We start from the raw sequence: 7,890 nt of genomic DNA on the forward strand, positions 1-7,890 counted from the left end.
ACACATGCTCCACCATGTTCATAGTAACCTTATTTATAATAGCCAGAAGCTGGAAAGAGCTCTGATGTCCCTCAACAGAGGAATGGATACAGAAACTGTGGTACATTTACACAATGGAATATTGCTCAGCTATTAAAAACAATGAATTAATGAAATTCTTAGGCAAATGGATGGAACTAGAAAGTATCATGCTGAGAGAAGTAACCCAATCACAAAAGAACACACAAGGTATATACTCACTCATAAGTAGATATTTGCCCAGAAGCTCAGAATACCCAAGATACAATTCACAGACCAAATGAAACTCAAGAAGAAGGAAGACCATAGTATGGATAATTTGGTATTTCTTAGAACGGGGAGCAAAATACTCATCGGTGGAGATGCAGAGACAAAGTGTGGAGCAGAGACTGAAGAAAAAACTATCCAGAAACTGCCCCACCTGGGGATCTATCCCATATAGAGTCTCCAAACTCAGACACTATTGTGGATACCAACAAGTGCTTTCTGAGAAGAGCCTGATATGGCTGTCTCTTGAGAAGCTCTGCCAGTGCCTGACAAAGACAGAGGTGGATGCTAAGCATTAGACTGAGCACAAGGTCCCCAATGGAGGAGCTAGAGAAAGGACCGAAGGAGCTGAAGGAGCTTGCAGCCCCATAGGAGGAACAACAATATGAACTAACTAGTACTCCCAGAGCTCCCAGGGACTAAACCACCAACCAAAGAGTACACACAGGGGGACCCATGGCTCCAGCTGCATATGTAGCAGTGGATGGCCTTTTTGGACACCAATGGGAGGAGAGACCCTTGGTCCTGAGAAGGCTCAATGCCCTGGTGTGGGGGAATGCCAGGACAGGGAAACCGGAGTGTGTGGGTTGGGAGCAGGGGTAGGGGGCTTGGAATAGGGGGTTTTCAGAGGGAAAACCAGGAAAGGGGATAGCATTAGAAATATAAATAAAGAAAATATCTAATTAAAAAATAATAAATGCAAAAAAAGGAAGAAAAAGAAAGGACTGGGCCCAGATACAACATTCCTAGACTTGTTCCAACTATTGGCTTACAACAGGCCCCATTTTATAAGGATTACGAACCCCACAAAATAGCACCATTAAGTGTATAAGTGGTAAACAAATTTCTGTAATAAATATTTTATACTCATTCAGTAAGATTATCTGACACAGTCTTAGAATTTAATTGGTTAGACTCTCCCTGGAAGAGGATAAGAGAGTCTCCAAGGACAAAATAACAGTCAGGTTCTTCATAAATGTCCTAGTAGTCACAGTCATGAAATGAAACGGTAACAATTAATTTACATAGGTCATTAACACTGATAAAAGGGCCCTAACCATATACCCTCTTTGTTGTGCAGAAGACTAGCATCCCTGCATTTAAGTAGGAGCATGGCCTTGCTCTGTTTGCTTAACGGAACACCTTCCTTGTCCACTCAATTAATTTTTACATTTTCGTCTTATGGTTCTATGCCTCTACCTGTCATGTGACAAGGTTAATAACTGTCTCAACACCCTATGGTCTTAACTTTAACACCAATCCTTTATTCTAGGAAGATAAACTTCGGTGAAGTATAGATTCATTAACCCTTTCCCTGACTTAGGCCACCATAGAAAAGGCATTGACTATTAAATACTTCTAATCTCAACTGTAAAATGTAAGAACTGTGATCACTTCCAGGCAGCTGCTGATTCAAGTTTAGGTGTAAAGCTTTCTATAGTGTCTTAAACATAAAAACAGATTACAAGATCTTTTTTTTTTTAATTATCAAAGGCATGACTGCGTTGTAATTTTATTTATTTACTAAATACATTCTGAAACACTTTAGTTTTTATTTTTATCTGAATTTTGAGCAATAGGGACAAGATTGTAATTCCTCAATGCCTGAGCAGTACAAGCTCCTTATTCATCCCTTGTATTAACACAAGGAACTGACCTGAGAATTAAAATAGCATCTGAGAAAGAAGGACAGGGATATGATAAAGCACAAAGTTTTATATTTTATTAATTATATGTTGAATGATGAGATTTTAGTATAAAGCTCCAAATCTTCATTCTGAGTTTAGAATATTAGTTGTGTATAAATGAAAAAAAAAGAAATTAAAAGAAAAAGCAAATATGACTGATTCTAGGTATGGTTGAGGAAATGGTTTATTATAGATATGTAGGAAAGCATAGACAGAGACAGGGAGCCTTTGAGAGAGTTCAGAGTGTACATAATTCTGAGCTGGGCCATATGGAGAGATGAGGAGTGGAAAGTGAGAAAAGAGAAAGAAATAAAAGAACTAGTTGCAGCAGACACAAATGTATAAAGAGAGCAGGTAGTTAAAATGGTTGGATTATATAGAGAAGAACAGCTCAGTCCCCTGGTTTGGAGAAGTTTAGGATAGGTGATGAGGTATGCCAAGTAGAAGGACCCTGTAACAGGTGGGGACTGGGGGATGAAGGGAGAACCTTGCAGTCAGCACCTACCTTGAATCACCTAACTTGGTCATTTGTCCCAGGTTTGAAATCTAATATGTAGTTCTTTGGAGTTAAGGAAGAGAAATTCTATGATCTGTTATTTTCCAGATTAACTAAAGCTTTCTAAAACAAAATGAACAACAGACCAAAATGACAATTACCCTGTCTGTGCAGAAGATATAATTTAGTTGAGTTCAATTCACTTTCAGAAAGAGCATCTGGTATACATATGTGACACAGTTCACATTTAGTCATTGGATAAAAGAATGATTGGGATCAAGGAACCATGTGCAATGTTGGAACCAGGAGCATGATAAAATAAAGAATGACCCCTACACTTATATTCTCCCTCCTTACTATGGGAGAGATAGATGTGTGAGGAGTAAGTTGAACAATAGCAAACACACTCATGAAGTGTGCAAAGATGCAAGGAAAAATAGGACAAGATAACTAGTGTTGAGTTGGTAAGAATAAGGCCACCAACACACCTACAGCAGAGGACTGAGGGTCTGTGTTCATTCAGAAATGCTGCACATAACCCTTAAGAGATTGGAGGCCCCAGGGAGATTAGAGGTCAGGTGGCATGGGGGTGGGGACTTCCATGTGGAGACATGGAGGTGGGGAGGAGGTATGAAATGTGGAGCCATAGGAGGGTGGCTAGGGCAGGGATAAAATAAGGAGTATAAAAAAAATTTAAAACAAAAAGAATAGCTAACTTATGTGTCCTTGAAGAGAGCATGCTGAAGTTAGATATAGATGAAGGGTAATTTTTGCAATGAATAAAAGAGACATAAACAATTCAAAGAAGGATATCAGTAGTATAAAGAAATTGGTTTTAATGCCATTAGTTCTCTGAAAATATTACAATCCATATAAAATACTTTGCCCTAAACCTTTGAGTTGTTCAAATTTCTGTGGAAGAGATTCAGGACATAATGGAATACAAACCACAAAGTTCTATTGATATCAGAATTTCACTGCAATATGAATGTCTTCTTCCTCATTAGCAAACATGTATTGCCTACAGGAGCACAAAGCTAACAGGGAGGGTTAGGGGGAGAGTTGTTAGAGTCAAGGCACCTGCTAGATTTTGACAGATTAGTTTAGTGTGGGGTCCCAGAAAGAAATCTGACTGGATTTATAAGTTTACATTAGTAGCAGATGTCAATATACAATCTCACAGTTCAGAAATTAACTCAGAAAGCAAGCTGAAAATGGCCTTTGGGTCATAAATGGGAAAGTTGGTGGCAGTCTAGGGTTCAGTCTTCTGTTCCAAATATTCTCCTGAGATCCATCATTTCATTAAGTGCTTTTCTCTGTGAAGTTTCTCTGAACAACATACATACTGTTTATTATATCTGCCTAGTTGGACACTGAGTTTCCTCTTCTCCCTGTTGTATTTAAAATGCGGTTTGTATTATTGGGTTATTTAACCTGTCATTGGTTTCTGTCACACCGCAAATCATTGAAGCCACAGTCATAACACATTCTTCATTGTCACAGGTCACTCAATATGTTTGCAAATAGGAAGCATCTAAAGGATCTCAGGGAATGTGTAAATGACATGTTGAAAGGATTCAAGCAGGTAGCAAAGTTGCCTTCTGAATGATTTTGATTTGTGAACCAGAAGAAGGTCAGATTTGACCTGGACCACATCTCAGAGTTGAGGACAATTAGAGCTTAAGTGGAAGGAATGCAGAAACAGGTTATCAGCTCTTACCTCACTGTGGCAATTATAAGTGTGTTATTTTTATGAACATGTGTGTGTATTCATTTATGTATGTAACAATAAATAACAAAAGGAGAACAAGGAGAAGTGTTTGGAAATACAAACAGAGAGGGTGAGCAAAGGGATGAAAGAAATGATGTGATTATATTATAAAGTCAAAAATAAAGAAATATCAAAAATTATTAGTCATAATCTGATTAGTAATGATTTAATTGTGCGATATCATTTTCTAGAGTCCTTGGGTATACTAGATGTTTATTAGGACTTTTATTATTTCATGAGTGTTGTTTTTTTTTTCTTTTGCTTGTTTTTGTTTGAAATACGAACTTCTGTAGGCCACAGTGGACTTGAACTCTCAACTGAACAAAGGGTGACTTTGAATTTACAGTTCTCATTCTTTTACTTCCTGGGTGCTGGAACACAGACACATTTGGTCATGAATGTTATATAATTAAATATTTAATTCACAAATCTCAGCAGCAGGTTTACTGCAACCTCAATGCTTAGCATTCCCAAATAAAAGACATATACACAGTTTCTAAGAAGGGAGCAGGCAGCCAGGAGGCACAGGGCTCATGAGTCGCAGGGGAGTTGCAGGGCAGCAGGGACAGGATCTTCTCAGCTTCCCAGTGACAGAGATGGATCAACTTACTTCTCTGCCCCTTCCCTGCAAGTGGAGGGCCTACCACATGGGAGTGTTTTAACCCAGAGACTCGGGTGAGATCCGCCATTTTCTCGCTGAGATGGCGAAAGGCAAACACAAGAATCCTACCAACAGAAACCAAGACTACTTGGCTTCATCAGAACCTAGTACTCCCACTGCAGCAAGTCCTGGATATCCCAAAACACCGGAAAAGCAAGAATTGGATCTAAAATCATATCTCACAATGCTGATAGAGGAACTTAAAAAAGACATGAATAACTCCCTTAAAGAAATATAGGAGAGCTCGTGGTTCCAGTGGCGAGAGGAGGAGGAAGCCGGGAGCGGAGCTGCTGGGGGGGTGGGGGGTGGGACCCGCCGTGGCTGCTGCTGCCACCACCGCAGCCACCACTGCTCGTGGGGCTTGTGGCAAGAGGAAGGACGAGTGAGACCCGGGCGCGACGGCGATGGCAGATATCGATAAACTCAACATCGACAGTATCATCCAAAGGCTGCTGGAAGTGAGATGGTCCAAGCCAGGCAAGAATGTCCAGCTCCAGGAGAACGAAATCCGAGGACTCTGCCTGAAGTCTAGGGAGATCTTCCTCAGTCAGCCTATCCTTTTAGAACTTGAAGCACCACTCAAGATATGTGGTGACATCCATGGGCAGTACTATGATTTGCTCAGTCTGTTTGAATACGGTGGCTTTCCTCCAGAGAGCAACTATTTGTTTCTCGGCGACTATGTGGACAGAGGCAGTCACTAGAGACGATCTGCCTCTTGCTGGCCTACAAAATCAAGTATCCGGAGAACTTTTTTCTTCTCAGAGGGAACCATGAGTGTGCCAGCATCAATAGAATCTATGGATTTTATGATGAATGTAAAAGAAGATACAACATTAAGCTGTGGAAAACGTTCACAGACTGTTTTAACTGCTTACCAATAGCAGCCATCGTGGACAAGAGAAGATATTCTGCTGTCATGGAGGTTTATCACCAGATCTTCAATCTATGGAGCAGATTCGGTGAATTATGAGACCAACTGATGTACCAGATCAAGGTCTTCTTTGTGATCTTTTTGTGGTCTGACCCCGATAAGGATGTCTTAGGCTGGGGTGAAAATGACAGAGGAGTGTCCTTCACATTTGGTGCAGAAGTGGTTGCAAAATTTCTCCATAAGCATGATTTGGATCTTATATGTAGAGCCCATCAGGTGGTTGAAGATGGGTATGAGTTTTTTGCAAAGAGGCAGTTAGTCACTCTGTTTTCTGCACCCAACTACTGTGGCGAGTTTGAAAATGCAGGTGCCATGATGAATGTGGATGAGACCCTCATGTGTTCCTTCCAGATTTTAAAGCCTGCAGAGAAAAAGAAGCCCAATGCCACGAGACATGTCACACCGCCACGGGGTATGATCACAAAGCAAGCAAAGAAATAGATGTCACTTGACACTGCCTGGTTGGGACTTGTAACATAGCATACATAACCTTCCTTTTTAAACTGTGATGTGCTGGTCAGCTTGCCCAGGTAGACCTGTCGGGCCCTTCTCCATTTCAATTACTGCTAGTACTTGCTGGTTATAGCAGCAAGTGAAGCACTTCATTCTCAAGAAGGCATTTTGTTTTGTTTTGTTTTGTTTTGAACCTTGGTTCCCTTTGCGGACAACTCTGATGATGGTGTTGAGCTGTACACCCTGGCAGTTTATCCTGTCTGAGGAGAAAGTGTACAACTGATTTTTTTTTAATTTAGTATATATCATGAATAATGTAAATGCTTGTTTTCTTTAGGATATAAAGCGAGCCCTAGGGTGCATGAGTCTATACATGTCATTGTCATAAATGCATTCTGTTGATATAAACCACTGTGAACAAGTTTTTTTCCAGTTTGTTTGAAAGGGACTGCTTTACCTCATTGTCTTGTCATGTACACACTAGTGTCTGCAGCTGTGGCAGCAGGAGTGACCTGCTGCCCGCCCTGTCCAGACTGTCTGAAGCACAGTCCCCCACTGCACACTTAAAGACAATTAAAGCCATTCTTTTCCATGTCTGTGATTCTTTCCTAAAGCCAAAGTTTCTGTTGGACTGTGTTGGCACACCATGGACATGAGGTGGCCAGGACATCCAGGCCACGTGCACAGGCTGCCTCTGTGGGGACACAGGAGCTACTTATTTTAACTAGCAATAGTGGTATAGTGCTGGGTAAGCTATTGATGATGGGACTTAATGACACTTTGTATAGTTCCCATATAGTCTATTCACTGAGTAATCTTTTTACAGTTGGATCAGGCCTGAACAGGTCCATTCAGAAATCTTCAAATTATAGAAACAACACTGTCCTATACGAGTGACCAATAATGCATTCTTTGGATACATTCTTTATTCTGCGGTGACATTGAGGCTTATAAATCAAAAGGAGCTAGCTTGCCATCCACTGGTTTATACAGAACTCACAGTATCTATGACTTTTTTAAACTACGACCTGTTAAAATGAATCTGTTTCCACAGATGCCATGTACAACGCCATGTGCTGAGAATGATTTCAGACTTATTAAATGCGAGCTTGTTAAAAAAAAATAAAGAAATATAGGAGAATACAGGTAAAGAGGTACAAGCCCTTAAAGAGGAAACAAAAAAAAAATCCCATTAAGAATTACAGGAGATCACAAGTAAACAAATAGAAGCACTTAAAAAACAAACTCAAAAATCCCTTAAGGAATTGCAGGAAAACACAAACAAACAGGTGAAGGAATTGAGTAAAACCATCCAGGACCTAAAAATGGAAGTCAAAACAATAAAGAAATCACAAAAAGAGACAACTCTGAAATTAGAAACCTTAGGAAAAAAGTCAGGAGACATAGATGCAAGCATCACTAACAGAATACAAGAGATAGAAGAGAGAATCTCAGGGGCAGAAGGTAACATAGACAACATTGAGAGAACAATCAAAGAAAATGCAAAAAGCAAAAAGACCTTAACCCAAAACAGCAGGAAATCCAGGACACAATGAGAAGACCAAATCCAAGGATAATAGGTATAGAAGAGAGTGAAGACCT

The 7,890-nt window shown here is 40.2% G+C and overlaps 1 pseudogene; it reads left to right on the forward strand.

Annotated features, from left to right (window-relative positions):
• The first annotated feature begins 5,305 nt into the window (after positions 1-5,305).
• Positions 5,306-7,337, forward strand: LOC116068869 (annotated as a pseudogene).
• The last annotated feature ends 553 nt before the right edge of the window (positions 7,338-7,890 follow it).

Source organism: Mastomys coucha, unplaced genomic scaffold, assembly GCF_008632895.1.
Source record: "Mastomys coucha isolate ucsf_1 unplaced genomic scaffold, UCSF_Mcou_1 pScaffold22, whole genome shotgun sequence".
Lineage (NCBI taxonomy): Eukaryota > Metazoa > Chordata > Mammalia > Rodentia > Muridae > Mastomys > Mastomys coucha.